This window comes from Anopheles arabiensis, chromosome 3 (genome assembly GCF_016920715.1).
Source record: "Anopheles arabiensis isolate DONGOLA chromosome 3, AaraD3, whole genome shotgun sequence".
NCBI lineage: Eukaryota > Metazoa > Arthropoda > Insecta > Diptera > Culicidae > Anopheles > Anopheles arabiensis.
In genome coordinates, this window is record NC_053518.1 from 76,584,630 (window position 1) to 76,609,885 (window position 25,256).

The 25,256-nt window shown below is 42.8% G+C and overlaps 1 long non-coding RNA gene across 3 annotated transcripts in view; it reads left to right on the plus strand.

Annotated features, from left to right (window-relative positions):
* Positions 1-25,256, plus strand: part of LOC120903379 — a 137,812-nt gene that overhangs the window by 104,111 nt on the left and 8,445 nt on the right. For 2 of the 3 annotated variants that reach the window (XR_005739588.1, XR_005739587.1), the window contains one exon: positions 10,311-10,363. The exons of the other annotated variant lie outside the window; for it this stretch is intronic. This is a non-coding gene — a long non-coding RNA (uncharacterized LOC120903379). The remainder of the gene's footprint in view (positions 1-10,310; positions 10,364-25,256) is intronic. 3 annotated transcript variants of the gene reach the window in all.

Genomic DNA, 25,256 nt, shown 5'->3' on the forward strand with positions numbered 1-25,256 from the left:
CTATGTGCGTGTGTGTGTGGTTCGCAAGCCGGATGGCCATCCTTGTTGCGCGTGTGCTGCAGCATGAAATCATTAATTTTTGGTCACCCGTGTTTATCGTGTCACATGCGTCGGCTGCTCGGCTCTGATATTTGACCATTTGATGGCTGTTCAAACAAGTGGACCCTATTGGAAATGGTGGAATGGTGGCGCAGTGCCTCTTGAATGGTACGGGTTTTTCTGGAGGGGCAGTGGTGGCAGTTTAAATTGGCGCTTTTATGCTTTTAACATTAACCGGCCATAGCGACCGTAATAAATTGTGTTAAAGGGTTTCAGTAAAATTACTCTGCCTGTGAGTTCGATGGAAAATGCTCTAAGAGAGAGAGAGAGAGTGAGAAATATTTATAATATTTTGCTGACGAAAGCTCTTTCGTATCTTGTTTGATGCAACCAGTTAAATATCAACGAATATAGTTTGAAGCTTTCAAAATTCATAGATACCTATCCTAGGGTTTTCAAAATTATGAAAAATTACGCTCTATTTTGCATTAGTGAGTAAGGGTTTCAATCGATGTTAAAAAACTCATTTGCAACACAGTGGAACGTCGAGAATATTTTGTAGCAAATGAGCATCTATTTCTCAGCATTTGCTTTAGCATGCAACAAAATGCAACTATCCATCGATGCCGGCTCTCTTTCTTTCTTTATCTATCGCTCCCTCGTTTCGATAGTTCGCTCGCATTTTCAACAAGAACCAGGTACATCATCTCCGTGCTAACAATTTGAGCAAAATACAGTGTTATAACTAAGATTAACAAACAGTATTCACAAAAAAGGAAGGCAAAAAGTTGTCCAATTTACGAGGATTTCAATTTATTCCTTCTGCTCGTGAAAGCAATGGTGATGAACAGGAAAAAGTTCAGGTTTTTTTAGCTGTATGACACAAATTCTACACTCAGTGACTGGCAACACAACTCAGAAACACCGAGTACACAGAATGAATAAACAAAAAAAGAAAAACAGCACCAAATTGCAATTCGCCGCTAGTTGGGCCAACTCAAAATTGCATTGAGATAGGTCGTGTAGAATGGATGCCCAAAGTGATTCACAAATTTATTCATTTCGTGATTTTTTTTGTATGCATCTCCTCTGCACCTTCAGCTTTCCTTTTGCCCCAGCTGGGAAGCGAATGGTTTGTGCATTAGTGCAAACTAGGAGAGCAGGAACAAAAATAAAATATCCCTGTTTCAATGTATTGAACAAATTGGCGAAAAAAGCACAGCCACCAAATCTGCACACGCACTGCGCACTGCTTCGCACGTGTCAGGTCAGGTTTTTCCCCAACGAATCTTCCCATTTTTTTTGTCGCTTTTGCTTCTCTCCCCGTGTTTCTCGCTGTTTCGGTTCATTCCGAGTCAGCAGCAGAAATGTGTTTCATCAGCGCGAATCAGATTTAAATAATCAACAATCCATTAAATAATTAAAAATAAATTTCCATGTCACGCGGCCGTACCAAATGGTTATTTTTTTGCCTTTGTGAAGAGGAAACGCTGCTTTTTTTTATCTTCATCTCCTGTCTCGTTTTTCATATGCAAAAAAAATCTGAATCGAAAGAGCATCCTTTATTTTACTATAGTACAGAGAATATTTTAAAATTAGTTCCTGAACATTAATTGACTAGAATACTAACATGAAGCTTTAAAGTGATTAATAAAATTAATGCATTTGTTCTTGTACAAATACTAAAGAGCTTAAACAATATATTAGTTTGTAGATATATGATAATGAAGTATCTAAATCTAATGAATGAGGAAATTTCGGATTCTGAAATAAAAATTTATTTTCTTTAGAAATCAGTAAGGAAAAACTGATCATATGCTTATCGTACAACTTATTGGTTTGATATTCCATATTGATAGATACTGAACTCTAAAAATAATAAATTCATTAAAGCCTAAAGTTCTCTTGATTTATTACACTTTAATGCATAGATGCATCTTCCGTTTCGCACAATTTCCAATGTTCGCCAATTACTGTGTTTATTTTCTGATGCAGTTTCCGATACAAATGAAATCCATCAGCCTGAAAGCCCCTCCGGCAGATTGGCACTGTCACAACCATCCTTATCCTTAGTCAAGCTGCCAAATCCTAACACATCATTGTGTCCAAAATTGCACCGGGCGCGCAAAAACATCAAATGCCGCCACGTGTACACGATGCTACTCCGGCTCGCCCGGCTGCCTCATCACTCTACTAACGCGCAAAATTCCGCCAAACGTGGGTGCGTGTTTGCGACGAGTTAGCAAACAATCAAATTGTAAACGTCAATCGGACAACACAAATGGGTGCGGGAGGACTAAAGCCAACTTTACGGTCAGTGGCCCAATCGCAGAGCGGCGCTATTTCGTGCCTAGACGATGATCAGGTGTGACACCCGGGAACGAATACGCCATCCCGGCAAATCCGTGACAGTGACACTAATCCGCGGTGTGCCGTCAGCAACGGCTAGCACAACCCGGGCTGGCTGGCTGACAACCGATCGATCGATCGGTTTGGGGGAAACAAATCTGGAATCCTTCCAAACACACACACACACACACACACACACACACACACACACACACACACACACACACACACACACACACACACACACACACACACACACACACACACACACACACACACACACACACACACACACACACACACCGGCATCGTAACACGGAACCCCAGGATTCGTTTGATGGGAGAATTGTTCTAATCTAAATGTTGAATGATAGCAAACAATTGGGGTTTTGGCTGTCCTACCTTTGCCCGCTGCTTCTGTGCCCGGGGAAGGCTCTTGCCTTGTGAAATAGGATTTGTGGCACAAATTGTATAGAAAAAAACAACATCGTCACAAATCGATTGATGTTTTCCATGTGGCTGCTGACAGCTTCCGGCAAAGGTCAATGTGCTCTTTATTTACGTCTAAAGGATAAAAATGTATAGGTTGTTTCTTGCAAGATTGAACGTTTTGGGAGTAGAACAGACTATAAATGAGTATTTTTGTTTTATTTTTGTATTTTAAATGAATGTACGCCAAGTCAATTAAAAAACGACTTGATAATACAGGATTGGAGCTTATTTGATTGAATCAATAATACATTTTTCAGTATTTTTGGTAATAGAGGTCGTTGTGCTAACGTTCATTGTTGATGTTCAACTTGATGTGTATGCTACAGCACAAACATATCAGTTTCGCTTACAGATGCCCTCTATTTTTAATGCCTTTATTATGCTGGGAGCAAAAAAAAATGTCTACCAGTCACAACAAATACATCACTCTACATTACTGCGATCAATCCTAGATCAATCTCTGTCGCTTTTTGGACAGCCTTATTGAACCGTCCTAGATGCTCCTTACACATTGGTCAGGAATTTTGTTTTTATTTCAACTACCTCAATCACACGTTTATCACTAGAATGAAGCTTATCCTGCAAAATAAGATGTCCACATCCAACACTCCCTGCTCAACGCCTTGGCACGCCATGCTCAAGAGCTCTTCGAGCGAAAGAGTGTAGTGAAGGAAGCGAACCTTACCTAATTGGCCTTTTGCCAATACCCGTCCATAGCCATCCACAGCAGCCTTTTTGGTGTAATGTGTACGTGCGTGTGTGTGTGTGTGTGTGTGTGTGTGACCTAACGGGTCAACGACCATACACCTAATTTATCTCTTTCACATCGCATCGTCCGCACAAAACGGGTATCTCCAAGGGCTGTGCCCCGTACGCCGTAGCGTGCAATTGATGAACCTCAGCAACACTAACCTTCCCATCTAGAGCACCTTGAAACCCGATCTACTTTTCTCCAGTCGATACGCCGCGGTGTGACGCTGGTGATGACTGGGCTGCCTTCTACGCTGGGTTCGATTCTATTGATCCATTAAATCATCACTCTCGCCAAAGCAACGACCCGAGTAGATGGTGGTAGGCTGGTGTGTTCCCATCGTGTGCTTCCCATTCGGACGTCGTCGCATCATTACCGCGATCGAAAGGAAGAAATAAGAAGCCACTCCTGCGAAGGGCTCGAGTGGGAAAGAGTGGTGGAGACGACACAAAACTTCCCGTCTGTGTATGCAATCGACCGGTCGGCATCATCGCGCGCGCATCATTCAATCTCTTTCGGTTGGCTGTTTTAATTTGCCTGCCCCTTTGAAAAAAAAACCGGGAGCTGAGGAGTTGGGAGAACCGAGACATCGGCAAAAGTCACAACTCATCCATCAGACGCCATCGAAGCTATCGACGCCCGGGCATCGAAGGTTCGTCATGTTGCGTTCTAATCATGTGCGCCTAGGAGCCGCTTTACTAGACGCCGAAACCATTCAATTATGCTGCTGCTGTTGATGTGCCTTAGTTCAACTAGCCCCGGCGTATCACGAACCAAACGCGCTGCCTGTTGATCTTTGTACGGATCAAGTTTTTTGGGCAAATGGAATACTTCATACCTTCACACTACACCCGCACGATTTCGTCCTCGGCAAGTAACGGGCATATCCGTTGGGTGGTTTCTAAGACACACCACAACCCGCTAGAACACGAATGTGCCCTGTCCCTTCCAAATAACTCAACTGGACAGACATGGAACAGACGGCTCAATGCCTTCGCACAGATCACTGCTACCCGCCGGCGTCGGCTAGTGACTCTTTTGCCCTGCGTTCCAAATTTTGCGCCGCTCACACATCGATATGATTACTCAAACACACTCACACTCGGCGGATGTTTGATGCCCCGTTTGTTGTTTCCTGCCTGCGAGAAATATCCCACCTCCCTATAATCATCGTCCAAAGCGCCCCCATTTTGGGGATAGGGACGGCTACTTTATTTCGCCACAATCGCCGGATTTGACGAAACACCCCTTGAGCCAGCCAGAGATAGCCGTTTTGGCCTTGAATTCATTCCGATTGATCTGCGAACAGTGACTTCACCGTGTCATTCACTGCGTTTGAACAGCCCCTATCGATCGATGGTGGATGAGATGAGTGAATGTTGTTCGGGCGCCGACAGACACATCCACATCCAGTGCCAATGCATAATGGATGACTTCATTAGAGCGCTCGAGCTAGAGAAATGGTTATCTCATGCAAATAAAGCCGAATTTTAAATCACATGATTTTGCAATATTGCATCAGGCGGTGTGGAGGCGTTGGGGATGGACGAAGTTCGGATTTTGCTGTGTTTGGGGCTTTGCGTTGCGTAATTAGGTCATGCTGAATGATAGCAACAAAGTATCACATTGAATCATTGTATAGTTTTAGTTTGTAGCCAATGAATGATTCAAATGGAAAGGGACTTTAAAATGATTTGTCAGAACAAAATTAGGCTTATTAGAATTTCTTAGATTTTGAATGGCAAAATAGCAAATCGAAAGTATTTCCAACTCTTCACTAAAACTGTTGTAGAAACCATTGTGGAAATTAACGAACTCATTTTATTAGGAAGGTCTTTATTGGGAAGGTTCAAGATGTTTGGAAAGGGACTCAAGAGTAAACCATCTATTGTCGTCTTCGTATAAATCATGTACTTGTTGTTACATCCTTCAAGATTCCCTAAGAACTGTTAACCATATCAATTGAGAATATTGGAAGTTCATGTTTTGTTCTTTCACTTCCTCTTAAGTTCTATGTTCTCCTATCCAAAACCTACTTTAATCAGAGTGTCTTTCTAGCCTCTACAAGCAAAAGCTGTGTAATCTCACCGATTCCAGCTACTAACGGACAATAATGCGTTTCCACGCCCGAATGACAATGTGAATTGTGTAGCAGCCGTCTGTCTTCCAGCGAAGAGATCGAAAAACAAAGTTGCCCTCTTCCTTGAACTGCTTCCTACTTAACGAAACCCAAAGATCGGTGTGCCCCATTTCGTTTGAGTGGCTTTTCATTGCTTTTATAAATTTATCGAGGATGGCCCGATTCTGCTTTTTTTTTTGTGGGCAGTTGGAAAATCCCAAGAGCAATCCTGGAAGTGGAGTATTATGAGGAGCCTTCTAGGAAAGAAACACGGGCAGAAAGAAAGCGTTGTTCTTGTTACTTTTTGTCTTTGTGTGTGAACATCTATATTGGATGTTGATAATGCTCCTTACTAGAGTAAAGCAGCCTGAGATGATATCAAAGTACTAAGAAGGATGTTAACCGATAAGAATATCGTTTCTAAAAAAATATTTCACTCTTCAATTCCTTTCACTTTCATTTGAAGAAAGATTTTGCGCTGAATGCAATGTCATTTAATCTGTGTCTTAGACTTGTGGGGTACTTAAACACCTTCGAGGATAATTTCATTCGCTTTCTGGTTCGCGCATCAAATCCAATCTTATTACTAAACAAATCACACTTCATACACAGACGAAAAGATGCAATCGAAACGTTCAAAGCGGAACGCTAAATCCCTTCCAATGCATCTCGATGCTGCTCCAAGTCTTCCCGATGTCTGCTCTGCTGCATCAACTTCATCATCTTAATCCACGTCCAAGCCCGCAAAGGTTTTGCAGTGAAGCTTTACCAAGCTGCACCAATCATGATGATAGCTGCCGGGATAATGAAATTGCACGAAATTGGAACACACTTTGATGGAATTAAATAACTCCTCGGGACCCAAAGCCTCATCACAATAATCTCTTCCCAGGTTTCTCACACAGATGAAAGGGTTTTGTGGGTGAAAGGAACACCAGACTAGCCGCGTTCATTCACTTATCGACAGCGAAGCGGTAAATATGTTGCCAAGCCCTTTTCATCGCCATCTCAAAACCCGGCGTTTGTGACGTCTTCCTTGCACGCTCTGTTTTTGGAAGTCGCTTTCGGCCCCCGGGTCCGCCTATCCCAACCGGAAACTAATATTCCAATGCAGAGGTGTCGCCTGGTGACAGGTGTAGAATATATTAAAAACGAGCAAGCTGCTGCTGCTTTAGGAGCTTCCGCCACTGGCTGATCATGATTATCACCCGGCGAAGTTGCCGGTGCCTGCGGCGCAAGCTCTTTCTAAAGCTGAGAAATGCCCTGGAGCAGGGAGTGCTTTTCAATACGCGCAGGTTGCTAATGCTCCTGCTAAGGATCGATTTCGCTGCACACTCACCGCCACCGTGGACCTACTGCCCCACCCAATAAGAGGTCTAGTGTCTTTGGAAGGAAGCAGTTGAAATGCTAAAAACGAGCGAAAACTAAAACACAGCTCGTACCCCCAACCTTCGCTATGCCGTTGTGCGAAATAGATGATTTCTTTATATCACTTTTGCGGAAGTTGAATCCGGGAAGAACCCTGCTGGAGTGTTTTCCCCCCGGACGCTCGAAACTCATTTCCGAATCGGCTCACGTTTTTTCGGCACTTTCGTGCGAGATTATTTGTACGCGCGATTGGTTAGTAATGGCGTTTGCCGTGAAACGCTTTTCGTTGGGCTCGCAATGGACCCGGGCGGTATGATTCAGTATCATCGTGCTGTGTAGCACCGCGCTCTGCTGCTCCTGGGAAACTGTTTGCAATGGCACTGGTCCAAGGATTGGTTGGTGGGTAAAGGATGAATCCCTGCGTCAGTGCTCATTGGAGCGGTGGGAATAAGATGAAGCTTTCCATAAGTTATAAAGCGAAATCAACACGCAATTTTTTCGTTATAAAGCGAGATATTTCTTGAAGTTGAATACGTAAAAGAGATACATTCGGATAAATATTACAGTTTTTATTTTATTTTCAATTGAAAATTAAGCGTTGTTTTTAAACTTAAACACATTCACTGTTATAAACTTTCCAAGTCTTTCCAGCACTTGGTACTGTGGTAACATTTTGCATATATCCAATCGATAAAACGAAAATAAAGGAATATATGAAAATTTGATCCTTGTCCCTTCACGGTCAACATAAGTGGAAAATTCTCACACACTCCATACACGAACGATTTGCCTGAATCCGCCACATTCCACCTGGCAGTAATTAACAATTTCATACCAATATGCTCATCATGGATAACGAGCGAGGCCAATCCTCGGAAAACCAATCCCCCTGAGCATATGCCGCACTCGGACCGCGCCTGTAATTATTCACCGTTACCCACGGTTGACCAATTTTCCTCTCTTAATAAAATAACAAAAAAAAAACCCTGCCCAAAACCATCCACATCGAAACTGTCACATAAAAGGCCACAAAATGTCCAAGATTGTGCAAAGGGCTGTGAATGTAATTAATTATGGAAAATTGCTGTCGGTGGCATTTTTATCCCACCGTTCTCTTCGCTGCGTGTGTTTGTGCTGTCTCACTACCATCCATTGCCATCCGTGTCCTTTCTTTTTCATCGTTTCAGCTGCGTTACGGCGCGTCAACATACGGGTACGGCAGGATACGTTTTACATACGCTTTTGTGTGTAACGAACACGCTGCAATGCAATGCAACGAAGTGCAAACGCGTTCCACATTTCGGAACGTATAGAGCGGTGGAGAGAGTGAAATTAATTAAAATTAATCACGGTGATATTTTTCGGTTCATTCTGTGTACCCTGTGCGACAAACAAGACAACGCTCCCAAAATATCCTTATCGACCCGATTTTCCGCGTTTCCATATGGTCAGGGGCGGCAAAACATCGTCGCCAACTTTTCACACAATCGTGTTTCACATTTCCGCGCGAGGTGTGACGATTTACTTTTTTAAATCAAACCAATCAAACCTCGTGCTCGGAATTTGATCAGCATTTTTCATCGGTTCTCCGTGGGTGGAATTTTCATGTTTGACCATATTCCGATGGTGGTGATGATGCTGTTGATGATGCTCGTGTGTGGTGTGTATGGGTTGACGGTAATTGGTATTTATGTTCAGCCCGTTCAGTCGATCGGCCAGTCGTGGAGGTGATGGTGCGTGTGCCGTGTGCGTTGCCGTGTCCTGCATACACAAGAAGGACACCAAACCTTGAAATCAAAACAAGCGTTTTGTAGTTTTTATTTTTCGCCCGAGCGTTTTATTGGGCAGCTTTCGGTCCTACTCTCATTTGTGATATCTTTGGCCCAATTTACATACACCCCTTTGAAGGTTTTGTGATGCCCGTTTGGGAAAGGGACACTACCAGCTGGAAAAAAAGCGTCCATTTTCTTTTGCGATGTGGTGCGGTTGAGCGTTTGTAACGATGAATATTTTTGTTTGTCGTGCCGATTTGTATTCAATGCGCATCAACACGTCATCTCGGTTTTTGGGAGATACGCTCAATCGTGCTACAGGGAGATCAATATTGGAGTTGACAGTGGTGCCAAAGTGGCAACGAAACGAACAACGGTTGGGGGATGAAAACGAAACTGTCAGATTATCACCCGACACAACGAGCTTTTTGTTTGTGTTTTTATGTTACTTTGAATCGTGTTCTTGATCTTGACCCGAATTGTGATAAACTGTGCATTTCGTATGGAAATTTTCATTTGATTTGGCTAGACAGAGAACTGTTTTGGGATGGTAGTCAGATTAAAATAGCTTGAAGGTCACCACCAAACCCGGACAAATTAGTTTTAAACTAGTATCGTTTGTGAATACACGTTGTTGAATGTAGTTAACGTTATCCTACAGTAAATTCGTTACTTTTCAAACCATAATTTAAAATTAAATAATAATAAGAAAATAAATAGTGAAATAAGTTCAAGAAATTGATGGTAAACTGTAAGAAAATTATATTATGTTTTAATTCAAATTTAAACATTTCTAGGCTGCTAAAAATAGTGTTGATTACTTACTAAACGCAAACGTTCTTTGTATCAATTATGTTGTGTCAGATTGGCAAAGTCTGTTTGAACAGACAGACATATTTAAGCTGTCACAACTAACGTTCAATCCTTTCAAAGCCGATGAGAAATCCAAAATCATTCTTAACCCTAGATCTGCACATTAAATTTGCAACAGCAACGTGAACCCGTTTCCCGTGGCCCTTCTCAGCCGTGCAGACAGTCTATCATTCTTTGAGAACATTTCCCTTCTGCATTCTCTTTCATGTGCGCCCACCTCGAGAAGGGAATGGAATTGAATTTTTCATCACGTTCCGGCGTCAGCGTCTGCCCATACCATCTACTACTCTGTCTGGACGTGAATGAAAGTGAATCTCGCGGAAGCAGCACGATGAGAGGTGCAGCGTTTGGTGCATTGCTGATGCGATGTGTATCGTGTGCCGAAGAAAAATGGACTCTCAGGCAATCAGAGAAAATAGATGCGAGTGAAGCTTTTTCCCCAATTATTTAAAAGCCTTCCAGTAGGGCCAGTGTTGAGTGGAGTTTGCTTTGAAAATTTAGCCTTAAATAACTTGGAACTAATGTTTTTTTCTGCTCTCCTTTTCAGGTACGTCGAAAGGCTTGGAACATTTTCCGATATCAACGAGAATTTTGAAAACGGTAAGAGCAAAGAATGAATTATTGCTACTACACAGCAAACTATTTCCATAAATCTAATGGAATCTATTGTACTCGAAAGTCAATTCACATCTGTGGTTGATTGAATTTGTTCCAAGTGATTTCTTACAAAACCCTGCATCACTCCGAGTTCCAAAAAACCGCTATGAAATGAAATCTCTTAACAGATCTGGACAGCGAAAAGTGTTCCATTCATTCGGAAGGCCAGCAGCATTTCGATTCGTGTTTTGACACACGACGGATGTTGATTTTTGCAATTTCCAGTTAAAAGCTTAATCCCTTGACAAAACAACGCACCCGCTCGAGCGCGCAACTCCTATGTTGACGTTCTTCGCGTACAGTCGCCATTGATAGGCAGCACCATCACCTGCGCCATGTCGCAGGGATGTGTTGCGTACTATTTCTGCCCGGTTGCAAATTTGTTGTTTTCATTTCATTTCATTTTTTGCGCACACCACTATGGTGCACGAATCGTTTGTTTGTGCGACGTGTTGTAGATACCGCAGAACAGGCTTACGCTCCAATAATCGGCCTTATAGACCACGCTTTCGTACAGAGAGTGCATCCGATCCGTTGTTTGGTTTGTCACCGGTGTACTGCTGCAGTTGCCGGGGTATTGTTGTGTGTCCGTTCTTGCAGGAATTGGTTAGAATCTTTGTAGCCCGGAGGAGCACCGGCAGAATAAGCTAATTAGAATGCATGGTGGACAGCGTACGGTGCTTGGCAGATTTTCCCCCAAAACGTGTCGGTGAATCACAAAGCAATTGCTCAGCATGAGCTATTTCCAGTAAATTCAGAACATATCCCATAAACCACAAACACACATAGCGTGTGTGCTTGAATCTATTCCAAGAACTCATCAAATTTATCATAATTGTGTGATTTCACCGAAGCATCACAGTCGTCCAAAACTCGTCCGAAAACCGAAGGATAGGGACGACTGCATCAAATCTTTGATATGCTTTCCGCCCAGCCGCACACACAATGAGGATTATGAAGCAAACAGAGCCCCACCCGATGGGAACAGTCCTGTGTGTCCCAAAAATCAGTACAGCATTATCTTTTGCCTGGGAGCGAAGATATCTCACTGTGATGACATACGCACCACACACTTGCGGTCTCACGTTATACCATTGTTCCGGACCGGCTTAAAAACAACAAATCATGCAACGATTCTGAAGCGCACCCTGACGTCCTTGGCACTTGGAATGCCTCATTCACCGAACGCTTTTGAAATCCCCTTTTTTGTTGGTCATGCATTCTTTCGATTATCATGAATTTTCAACTATCGTCATGAGCTGCTCCTGACGCTCTACGGGAGGATACTTCAGACACACGACAAACGCTAGACAAACGTGCACGTCTTCAGAGCATCGTTTTCTCTGGCAACGATTGGCGAGCATGTTAGTGGGTGTGGTGCGGGATAAGATAGCGTGCTCCCATAACTTTGGGGAAATTGCAATCAGCTGAAGCGCACCAACACCAAACCGGAGGACCTTGTATCTCCCGTTATGCAAAACTGGTGGAGTTTTGTTGCCAAAAAAATAAAACCACCCGACGAATTTGTGGTAGTTTCTGTCTCTCTGCATCTGCACGGTACGATACGTGGAATCATCGCAGCCATTCACATATTTCGTCTGTACCGGTTTGCGGCTCATATGCTTTGGGTTGGTGATGGGAATTTATGACGGACCTGGCAGCACCGGAGATCGGAACATTGCCAGATTCGCTTGCAACCTGTTCTGACGACTCGGGTTGCTCTACTAACTAGTGGTCTGGGTTGTGTTGGTGGAACATCTGAAATAGGAGCAACAAAACGCAAGCAGTCCTTTTTCTGCTTGCTTCTCTGCACCGTTGCAACTGTCTCAAGCTCGGTGACCGTATGCTCTGGGTGTGTGCGCGCTCGTATGTGTGAAGTATGTCCGAGCTTTTTTTGGGAAAGCAAGAAAAGTCTTCAACCAGTTGATGGAATGAAACAGTGGATCGTTTCGTGGTAAAGAAGAATATTCTGCAGCTCTTAGTTGCTTCCGGGGTTTTCCCGTCTTTCCGAGGCGAGACGACGACGATTGCTTCGGTTATTCTTTCTGCCGGACATAAAGTACCGCCCTCTGGTGGCAATAAATTTGAATATGTGTTTATGGGAAAGTGCTTTTTTTGCTCTCGTTTTACGTTTCCTGTGTTTTCGTCGTTCGCATGCACCCGTACAGGAGTTGCTAGAGACACATGCGCCAGAGAGTGTAGTAGAGTTGCCCAAGCTCGAAGAGCTCCGAGCCCAGGGGGGGGAACACCGAGCAACAGTAACGGTAGGTAATGGTGATTTATGAAGTGATTTCCTTGTTTGCAACGGAATTTTCTAGGAAAAGTATCTTTGAGTTTTGAAATATGGATCCATGGTTTGTTAAACACTGACAGTACATCCTTGCAGTTGCAGTAGATAACAAGAACAAAGGCGAACATTAGTGCAAGCTTGCATGCATGTGTATGTGTGTGTGTGTGTGTGTTTGTGAATATCAAGTAGAAAGGATGGAACATAATCTCTCGTAATGGTTGTTGGGGTTGAGATAAAATTTGAACCATGAAATAAATACACGTTTTCAGGAGGACTCAGAATGCTTTCAAAATGTGCATACGAAATGAATTCCACGAAGCTTTGGTTTTATTATTTTTAAATAATGAAGAAATTTGCTCTTCTAAACATTCATTTAAAGTTGAATCGTAATTTACAATCCCAAACATTCACTGAATGCACATTGATAACAAGAATTCGTTGAAACAATATTGTACAGGATCGTATAGAATTTAACGTAAGTAAACAGAAAATATGCTGCATAAGTTATGCATGAACTAACTCCATAAACAAGTCAAACTACATTTTGAAATAGTTCGAACATATACTTTTAAAGATTAAAATACAATTTATTATGATGTTGTGCAACGGAACTTAATGTTTTTCTTATCTCTGTTGCTGGTGCAAATGAAAGCCTGTCCTGTCAACCATAAACTGTAATATTTATATACTGTTAAACAACTCTTTTAAAGCTACTGTTAAAGGTATACAATTATAGAACATAATTCTTGCACTAAAATATCTCGTAAATTGGTGACACTTTAGCTGTTTAGGCCATTTGCTATTACAAGCATTTGAGCTGAGACGTAAAAAAACGTACGACATCCTATTACACTGATCCTTCGAGATAGTTTTTTTGTTTTTGCTACGATCCTTCGCTCTACGAATAGCATCACTCTTTTGTGCAATTTTGCTTCCTAGCACCCATCCACCCATGCAGGGCAATAATATCCTCCAACATGGGGGAGGACCCTCAAAGCACACTGATCCGACCGGCACAGCCGCAACCTGGTAAAACCAAGTCATCCCGAGCTCTATAGCTCTGTTGTCCTTGTGCTGGTACTGGCCTCTGTACCATCACACTCATGATTATGTGTGGTAGATCGCTTGCTGCTTCATCGTGTGGAAATAGAACAACACAGACTAAAGCTTAATGACAGCACCGGGGAAGAGGGAAACATTTCTCAACAATGACGATACCTGGCCATCTTCCCGACTTCCCGGGGCCTTGTGCTGCAATAACAGCAAAACAAAAAGGGATAGTGCACACACTCTACTTCGTTACGCAACTGCTACACTACCATAAAACCACTCACCCGACAGGGTATAAGAAACACAGGATAATCGTTTGCCGCAATATAGCTAATGGTTGCTTTAATTGCTCTCTCTTTCTCCAAAGGGGCAGTCGGTAAGACGTTCACGTTCATTCCGTAAAGCTACAGGATCGTATGACTTTGCAGCAAGCGGCCGTGTAGAGCAAGATTCACCCTTCAAGACAATCTTTGTATATCGTTTGGGGTCGTTTGAGCGTGGGTTGGGACAATATCAACAAAATAAACTACCGGACGGGAAATTAGCTTTGACCAACTGGTGGTGATCTCTGTTTTAGTTTTTGGGGGTGAAAATAGTATAGTTTCATGTGATATAAAATCTTTCTCCGTCCACAAATAACTTTTACTCGTATGAAGAAGTAAATAATTGTTATCAAAAAGCTTTTGACGTCTATTGACGGCGTACACAATTTAATCGTTAAATTAATTACAAACTTCAGTACGCTGCGTGAAGTGTGCTTAACACTAAGCCTTTCCAAACGACCCAATGGATCGGTGGGTCGCATTACTCCACATCGCTGATAAATTATGATGCTTTTTCCGTGCCTTTGTTCCCGTAGCAATCCATTTTACTGTATTTGAGCACTCGAACGGTATGAATGAAATTGCTCGGCAAATACACATCATGCACGTATACGCACCCTCGTATCCGCATCCTCCGTACATCGAAACCGTTCATTTTCCGTTCAATTAATACGCCACCATCTCGTCTCGTCATACCTTCCCCGCCAGTGTGCCATCAGGAATAATAAACAACTTCTCCATTTCCAGTTCCGTGTTCTGTTTTTTCCGGCTTGCCCGACTTTTGTTGCTCCGTGCTGTTGCTGCTGCTGCTGCTCCTCTCATCTCCACTGTAGGGGACCATTCGGGAAGGCGATATGTGGTTGTGTTATTTGCCCCAGTTGGCATCTTTCTCGTTCGCACTCTTGATCTGTTTATGCAAAAGCTTCCGCCAGTATTGATGGTACACTATGGAACCCATTATGGCAAGCGGAGCGGACGAAGGTACATCAGCAGGGTAATAAAATTTCGCACGCAAACATCACACCGCTCCATTTTGTACCCTTGTAAAGCTTTCACCACCACCCGTTCAGGGGAAATGGATGCAACATTCTAGGCAGGACGAACAGGTGATCCAAACTATACCCCGGGATGTCGTTTTGATGCACTGTGTGTGTGTGTGCTGTGCACCATATTGCATATGTGTACGGCGTCGTCGTTTCTATGCTACATCGGAAAACTTTCTTTCAATGTGTATCACACACAAGAACACAGAAACACACTCCTACACACACACACATGCCGGAAATGAAATTATAAAATGCACAGAAGAAACTTCGTCTACGGGTTGCCATCGACGACGTAAGGCAAAGCTCCGGTAGAAGATACTGCGCACCGTATCCTTCCGACTGGTGGTTCCAATTTTTGGGGTATTTGGTGCTCCATTCTTGGAACTGTCTCGTACTAGGCGAGTTGTGTAATTTGGAGCTTGTTTCGCTTTTTTCGGGGAGGGAGTCGAAAGCGAACGAAAAGTTTGGATCCTTCCGGGCGATGCGGTATACGGTATAGTTTCCTGCTATTCGGGATGCACTCCATAAAACTGTTCACCAAGACATGATTCTTGCAGTATGGAAATGAGAGCGTAAAATGATTCTGTTTGACACCAGCTTACCAACCAAGAAGTTACTCCAAAGCCAGAAAGGGTTCTGGGCAAGGTTTGAGCCGTTGTTTGAGCTGGAAGTAGCGGCAGACAACTTTCCTACACGTGCACTTCCCAATCCACATCACTTTTTGGGGCAAACCCCGGGACCCAAGTCAAACTGCAAACCTAATCTGACACTGACGCAGCAGCGTCGGCACATTTGCAGCCGCCCCTCATCCTACCCATTCCAATCGACCGCCCATTAATATCACTGTGCGTGTAACGATGATCGTGATGAAAATAAATTGTATTTATACACATTACATTGCATTATATATCCACTGGCGCGGCGTGCCGATGGTTTAGCGATGAAGGACGTTGATTGAGATTGGGATAGATTCGCACAGATGTGTATCTCACATCTCCACCCCCTTGCCGTGTGTCCCGTTCGTAAGCAATTTGTGTAACCCATGATAAATGCTGCTCCAGTGATAACGAATGAGCCTATCAGACCATGCGTGAGAAAGCGCGTAGGATGTGGTCCGGGACGTTGTAAAACGCTCCGTTTTGTCATTCGTCGTTGGGTCGCATACTCCGTGAATCATGCGAACCGTGGAGACTGCCGAGTGAAACGAACAACCCAAAATTCCCAACCACTTCTACCTGTTTGTGTGAGGGATAGCTCGAATCAGAGCCGATTTCTTCTCCCAAAAATGAAACCTCTTGAAGCTTCTTGACTACACTCAAGCAAAAAGTTGGTGGAGTTGACGTGTGACGATGGCTTTTACCTTTTTTTGGGAAGACGGATGATCTATTGCTCGTTTCTGACGGGTTTTGAAGTACAAGGTACGTATGTGATACCTTAGTCATAACCCCATTTGCTATGCTGCACTACCAATGCATTGCTGGATGTTCCCAATTTCTTCAGATGTTTATATGTTTTTCATTTACTCAAAATCAAATTGTTGCAACATTCAATTTGACAGTCAAATATTACATTGCTTCGTTTTGTTGCATCGTACCTCGTGCTTACGGCGCCTGAAGGGATGACACAGCAGATGTAAAACCCCAACGAATTCCACGCCAGGCATGGAGCGAAACGCAAATCTCATTTCGTGAAACACAAATTTTCCATCATGCCAATTGCGATGACATCTTCGTTTGTCAATAAACTTCCGGCGCTTGTTAAACTTTGTTTAATTTTCATCTCACAACAAAAGCCACGCTCGTCGCGGAACACGGAAGTAGGGTGAGAAGGCGAGCGAGCGAGCAAAAAAGGGAAAAAGGGTATTTTTTACGAGCCAAATTTGCAGCCACATAACATTACTCATCGTAGAATGATGTTTGCCAGCTCGGCGTTGTCTCGTGACGTCTGACTGTCAGAAGGCGTAGAAGCCGTGTGTGTAAGCCCATTTTTTTTCTTCTTCTCTGTACATTGCTCTGCACATCTCAGCATGTTTGACGAATCCAATTTTCATCTTTTCCACCACCGCCATCACCACCAGGGCGATAGAGTTTGGGAATGAGATTTTTTTGTTGGTAAAATGGCAACTATACACACGTACGAATACACTGGTCTGGTATCCATGCGTTCCGTACATGTCGGCAAAGTCCTTTCAGCCGGTTCAAAGACACTGTGATTGTGGGCACAAGCTTTGTGCCTTGCGGGGTCGTATCTTCGAAGAAAGCAGCAGCATCACAGCAACCGTATCTACCAGACGGACAGGCTCTTGCGGCTATTCGAATGCGTTACTTCGCTATCAGTAGGAGTGCGAGACAGCTTTTGCTGTGTTGTGTTCGTTTGTTGTCGTTTTGTTGGGTTTGTGTGCATTCAATCTATTGGCCGAGTACGGTATCCAATGGAAAAGGTTGCGCTAACTACCAGGAATTCGCATATGCAAAGATACACAGGTTTGTTTGCAGGAAAATGTGTGTGTACACTTTCCTGCACTCAGTTCTAAAGGATCACGGTTATCTCGCAAACGTAAGGAAGAAATGAGTCCAAAGTTTTCCCTGTACAATAGCAACATCAACAAAAAAAGCTTCCCCGGCATAAATTCCTTCTTGCGCGTATCTTGGGTTGGGTTTGTGTAGGGGCGTATGTGCTTCGGTTTGCCCACAGAGATCCCTGTGCATGTTTGCAGATGCAAGCTGCGATCGTTCCGATGTTTGGCAGGGATCTCGAAAATGAAAGAACCGAGCAAAATAAACCACCAAACTGAGCACAGCTTTGTGTCCGAAAAATGCAACCGATTGCATCGAACGCCGGCTGGCCGGTTGTTTGCGGCCCGATAAACGATGCGCATATTTCCTTGGACCGTACAAGAAGAGGACACGAGAACGAAGAGGTTTTTCCAGTATGATGATAAAGCAATGTTTTCCGGCTTACGGGGAAGACCGGTGCAATTTGAGGTCTAATGTTAGACTTTCAAGTATATGGTGAAACCACTCGAGCGTTGAACGTTGAACTGCAATCTCTGAAGACACATTTGCTTATTTTGGTTTCCGGTTTTGGGGATTTCTTGGAGAGTTTTTCTTTTGTCACAGGCTCGAAGGCACAATGAATGGTAGAAAATTCATTAACAAACATTTTGAAAACCAAAAGCAATCAAGAATCTAGCTACTTCCTTATAAAAAAGCGTGGGTTTGAAACATCTGGTGTCTGCAATAGGAAGGTTATTTATTTGAATATTTGCAGAGGTCATCGAGAGTTACTCGATGGTGTAGTGCGAAGCGTCATGACTTAACCCAGACAGGTAAAGGATAAAACCCCGTTTAGATCCTTGATTTTTCCTCTCTAAAATGTCTCTCTTTTCTTCAGAAATTAATGTATGTGGTACCAGATAGATGAACTTGTTGAAAAATAAGGAGAACAAGAAGAAATAATAGCAAATTATTAGCTCAAAACACGATGATAAAGTTTTGTTTTGATTGGCACTTTAATTCTGTTATCTGCTACAAGCTTATCTAACAACGGATCTCCTGTTTCTCTTTAATTTCTCCTAGATTGATTTGTATTAATGTTTTGATTGGAAAAACATCATTGAATAACTATATAACATATTGATTTTTTTATTCCACCCTGCGGTTAGCCATACTTTTATCGGCTTGCCAGCCTTTACCCCTCAAGCTGTAGTCACTTTGTTGTGTGCTTCAACTAGCCATATGTGCCCATTTACACCGATTTCAAACGATCCGTCTGCTTCCCATCCTAATGCTTCAGTCGCAAAGTTACCGTCGAGGCTCACTCCAAGACTCTTGACACATCACACGAATCCACAGCTCGCCCTCGGCCGAGTGAGCGAGCATCAGCAACGCAATCAGCTCGTTACCCCGTGTGCTCGAAAAGCAGAGGGTGTGAGCTGTGAAGGTTGAGTGAAGCTCACTTAAAATCTCACACTCATCACCCGGGCTGTATGAAGTCATTGAGTCCGTCCTTTTTCCAACGTACCGGTCACACCGTATATCGCCTCATTACTCCCCCTTCAACCTTCCTCTTGGACTTCAAAAGGCCCTCTCGGTGGGAGCAAAAAAAAAAGAAAACCACTGAGCTTTTCAGCGTAAGCTTCGTGGGCGATTTTACTCGACTTGATCCGTGTCTCGGTTGTTTGGTCGTTTCTCTCCTTCGGATGGCATATCACTTGAACGGTACACAGGTACACTCCATCCCGGGGCGGCACTCCTTGCCGCTTCAAGTACTGCGGCAATCACTTCAAACACACACACACACACACACACACACACAGCGGAGTGGAGTGAAAAGTGAGACAATCAATGATGCATGCGATGCAAATGCGTCACTGTGCTAACGGGTATTGTTCGGATGGTGCTATGAAAAGAATTTTAAATTATCCCATCTTGGCCGTGGGGCTCATTGTGCGGTGGTAGGAAGAAAAAAAGTGTACTAATTCCCGTTAGGGTGTATTAGCGACACACATTTTTCATTATGTCCCCAATTATGCAAAGCAAACGTTGTTTCCTGTTAGCTAATTGCTTTGTTACCACACTTTTCTTCAATGTATTTTGTTTATTGTGTTGGAGCATTATGTCAATATGTGGTTGCTGCATATATTGTTACGTCATATAGAACTACAGATAAGCGCACTTATTAGGAGTCATTGTTTAATATTTATTTTAAGTGTTCCAAAACCACATTAAAGCTTTTAAGTAAATACGTTTTCTATTGAAAATCCTGAAAGCAGTACAGAAAATAATTTTATAATAGTAATTTCATTGACCATATTAAAGTCCCAACAATTTCTTCAATATTTTTTTTTTTAATTTCTATTGCCTATTCCTACCAAACCTAAGAATTTAAAATAAAATTCGAAGCACCACAATCATTTGAAGACCAAATTCTTCGATTTATTGGACTAATCTGCACTCAACGATGAATGTTTTCACGTACCAATGCTCTTGCAAATAGTTCTTCACTTCGCCTAACCTAACCTAACTTACGCAGAAAATAACTTTCAACACCATCGATTTGTACCAAAGTAATGGCTATCAAAACCAATTATTAAACTTTCCTAAGAGTAACCCAATCTGATTTGAATATTTTTTTCACCAACGCTCGTGCCCTGCCAAACCGATACTGTTTTCACGGTGCATGGAAAACTTTCCGGCCCCCTCAACTTCATCGTATCCATTTAAGTTATTAATTGATTTTTTTTCGTTCGGCACAGTGAAACTTGAGTGAAGAGTGAGCGGGATTATGCAGAAGTTTTACCTCGCACAATACTTTTCGAAAAGGAGGAAGGTTTTGTTTAAACTTTTGCTTTAAGTACCTGTTCTAACTAACTTTCCTGAGCAAAAAAAAAAGCACAAAAAAGTCCTGTAAAAATTGCTCCCAGGACACGCTTTTTTCCACCGCTGCTTGCTAGCCCGCATAAACAAACTTTCTTACAGCACGGGGTGGTGTGCTTTCATTGTGGTGCAATTTCCCACATACATACACACGCGGCCGTTGCGCTGCCCAGCAACGCGTGGCCAGCGCCGAGAAGCACAGAAAACTTTGTAGCTATTCCGTAGCTGCAGGGTTGAAGCACTCTTCTTTATGGCTAGTTAACTTTGTGCCCCTCATCAGAATGGGAAAGTTCTTTGGTTTTTTTTTCTCGGCCAAACTTACAATCACGGGTCACCAATCGGGGGAAAATAGACGGAAAATGTTTTCATTACTGTTGAACTGGCGCTTCAGTGGATGCGCTTTGGTGATACACCTTTCAAACGCTATCAAAGAGAGAATCTAACCTTTTTTTTCGCTACTTTTATTAGGGCGACCTCTTTAAAATATTTCTTTTTTGTTTGCAATTGCAATATGAAAACTGCTACTCTTCCTTTTTCGTGGAATTTCGTCGAATGGAAACAAAGAGACTGCATTTTATCAAAACAGAAGCTGCTCCAAAAAAAACCTGCAATCAGTTAAATTGAACAGCAGTGCAGTGCAGACTTTGTAGTTTGAATTTCCCTTCGGCCACCAAAACGCAACAAAACGCAACTTCCAAAACTAAGCCATCCTAGCCCATGCATGAGTGCATTTTATTTCACCTCCAAATGCATGGATTGCAAAACGTGTGTGTGTCCTGGTTCTCCAAACATACCGAACAAAAAAATCTAATTATAATCTCTTTCACTCGATCCCCAACATGCTCGAATTTCCACGCTTTTGCACGTCGCCTTTTTTTGTTTGCGCTTCACAGGGTTTAAACCATAGGCGCACGTATTTTGCACGCGTATCGGTGAAGTTTCCAGCTCAGTTGCATTACCCAGACAGCGTTGATTAGAGTTGTATTGCAGTTTTCCAACAAACAAAAAAAGGAGCGCAAAAAAGCGACAAAAGCTCACCATCCATCCAGGTGCAAAAATGGACGCTTTTGAAACCGGTCAAATCAAGATAAATTCAGGCTGCGTGTCAACAGCGTGCGCTTCCCTGTGCTGAGCCGGGCTTGGTGGCAAATGTTTGTGCTGGTTGGCTCCAAATTTGGGTGTGGGCACAGCCTTTTTCCAAATTAACGGGTTCAACCGATGGCACAAAAGTCATTTGATTGCGCACGCATCCGCATCCATTCCGGGTTGCCGTTTGATCTTTTCCCCTTACCGACAAGTGTCTGGTGCTGCACTTTGATCCTTGTGTGTTAGTTTATTGGTACGGAAGTCGTCGCAGCGCGGTCTCGTCGCACCAAATTGCCACCTAATCTTGATGACACATTCCATTTAATTATCGCTCTGCCATTGTGGCTTCCGGCACCGGGGTGCAAACAGCACAATAAAGCCTTACAATTATGCCTTGCTGTATGCTGTGTGCGCCTGGCGTTAGTATCAAAATAATGGTCGGAATTAAAGCCGAAGCCAAAACTGCTGATGTTGCTGCTGCTGAGCAAATATATGCCACGCGGTTCCAACCAAAAGAGCACACAAACAAACGCAAACTACAGCCTCTAGGGCCTCGTTGCGAAAAGCGAAGCGAGAAATAGAAACTCAAGCTACATGCGTTTGTGTTTTTCATTTTATGTTTTCTTTAATTCCTTCAGCGAAATGCACCGGAAGTGAGTGTGTGTGTGTGTGTGTGTGTGTGTGTGTGCGTGCGCGCATGAACATAATTTTTCAATAAACTCTCTATTATTTACACATTTGCTTTGCACCAACTTTGCAAACGCTTGTATATGTGCGCGCGCGCTCTGTACCAGGCTTGCCAGTCGTTTGCTTGCTCGCTAGCTTTTCGAGGAATATTTAGTTTACGATTTATTTACCCTGCATTTGCTGCACAACTCTGCTCGTTTTACATGTTGCGTTTTGTGCAACGGTGGCCACGACGACAACGACAACATTGTTGGGGGGTTTTCCCTCTTACCCTTCGTTTTTGGCTTGCGTTGATTGCAACTGCCACTGCAACTATATGCAACGTGTGCGACGATACATTCTGCGAAAGATTATTATTATAAATTGCATAGCTTCCTTGCACCATTTCTCTTTGCCGCTTCTCTCGCTCCACCTCACTGAACGGTTGTTATGTCGAGCTCTTCGACAACCTCTGGCACAGGAAATCGTTACGAGATGCTACTGTATGCGTTTTTGTGCCTTTTTGTGGTGTGGGTGGAACCGCTTACATTGTGTGAGCATCAGTTTTTGGTAGTGGATCTGGGGCTGGATGCATTGACGTTGCTGTTTCCAGAATTATTTGAAGTTTGCTCTCTTCTATCACCAAAATGAACAAGTTGTCTGTTAACACAGAAGAGCTAAATCTAATGTGGAAGTTGTTATAATGATTCTTAATCTCTCAAAAGAACGACCTATTAGATTATAAAATAGACCAATTTCTTGTTAGATAGTAGAAAAATAATTATAAACTAATTAGACAAATATGATTCCATATTCTTTTCGAGATATTGATGGCATAATGTTTGATTATCGTAATCGCTAAATTCCACTTGCTTGTTCACGAGTTGTACATTGATGAGAGATAGATGTTGTGTATCATAATTCACCCTGGTTCTTGTTGTTTTTTAATGACCTGGAAAAAACATTGTTAAGATCTTAGCAATGAAATGAAATGAAAACGATTATTTTTGTACTAGTAGTTGTTTAAAGTAGGTATATAGTTTTACTTGTCTTTTATACTATAACGAAATGTTTACTTTGCTTATTAATTTTAAAACTGTATTGTCACTTGTTTAAAGCAAAGTCTGATAATGTAAAATGATCCTATTGGTTCCAGAGAATTGTGATAAATATTCAATTCCTTCCGTATTTTTTATTTTACAATTTTGTTATATTTTTCACCAACAATTTGCACAATATTCAAGAGTTATGATGATGATATTTTTTTATCAACAGATTTTGACATGAATTACCTTACAATTCATTACTGTCATTATAGTTTTACTCATTTAGACGCTAAGAACTAAGCGTATTTCACGGCCGAGTATCTTATCAAACGTCAAAGTTGCGTTGAATCGTTTACAACCCACTTATACCAACAGTTATCCCGGTGAAATAAAAAAAGCGCATCAAAACGAACAATTTTGCGCGAAACATTGTCGCCGGTGAAATGCGATGCAGCTCCACGCCGCGTTCGTGTATGTGTGTAGATGCACTTGAATGCAAACAATTTTCATAACTGCAACCAACAAGAGCAATCGTGTGCAGCGTTTACTTTTCTTTGTCGCTGTGAGCGTGCATGGTTGAGGATGTGCTGTGGTAGGTTAGGGAGAATGGGCGGAAACCTGAACCCAAACAAGATACATGCTCCATAAGCTGACACAAGCGCAATTTATGCATTCCCACACTTTTCACGTTTCACTTCTTCGGCGATGATATTACATTGCATTGCCAGCTGAAACGTTGGTTTCACGCTCTTTGATCTGTGGTCGTTTGAATTTTGGTAATTTTTATTATAATTTTGATTCTAAAAAAACTACTCCTCCACTGTTGCTGCTCTTCTTCTTAAAACATCCAACCTCACGGATAGCACAATTTATGGCTTCATGTCGCCGGTTGTGTGAAATAAACACAAACTCTCTTACACTCGCGTACCCTGCACAACGAACGACTTCAACCGGGGTGCAGCGATTTCGTACACTTTGCACCATAAATACTCTCGCACAGTGTACACCCATTATTGCCCATTTGTAAAAGCGTGTGGCACAGGAAATCGAAAAGTCAGTGCCAGATATGTCGGAACCAAACCGTGCATTCGCTCAAGAAGCCCCTTGGAGCCTCCCCTGGTCGGTAAGCTTCTTGGGTACTGCGAACGTACATGCACTCTGCGATGTACGCTGGTGCGCTCGCCGGCAGACCGGAAATGTGCACATGCAAACGAAGTGGTTTTCCATTTTGCTAAGTTAATAGCAAAGGGGTTGGTATTCGTCCCCGTTGCTATCGCGGTTGAAAGGGGCAGATCGCATGCAAATGGGTTTGAAGGTTTTTTTTTTTTTGCTGCCCTTGCTGCTGCTGCTGCCCCCAAAGGATGCCTTCTTTTGGTAGTATGCGGTGGCTTTTGCATGATGCAGCGAAGCTGCTGCGAGATGCAACAACTGCAAACGCATAGCGCGTTTGCTTTTGGCACACTTTTCCTAGCTTGCCCGTTTTGCGGAGTAAAATGCTTTTCAAGAATGTCGGAAGATAATGCGCCTTGGGGAGAGTGTTTGACCAAACTACGTTTGCAATTTGAACCTATGATAGGTGGAGCACACAGACACATAGTGCACTTGTGCCCGGCAGCGTGCCGGATGGAGTGTTTGTGCTTATGCTAGGATGGGATACTATAATTGTGCTAGGGATTTGGCGTACAAATTGTAACATAAAGCATTATATGTTTGATATTAGTTTTTTATGAGTAATAGTTTACATTTGTTTTTAGATGATAATAACAACCAAGAATCACTAGTTCCGTCTGGAGTTGGAGTCCGTAGTAGGCCGAAGTCTGATTCCCGTCGATTTCAATCGATTCCAGTCGATTTAGACTCCAGTCAACTCCGGTCATCTCTAATTTCGGTACAATTCGGAAAACTTTGACTGCGTATGACTCGAGCTCTGACTCCGGATGATTCCAACATC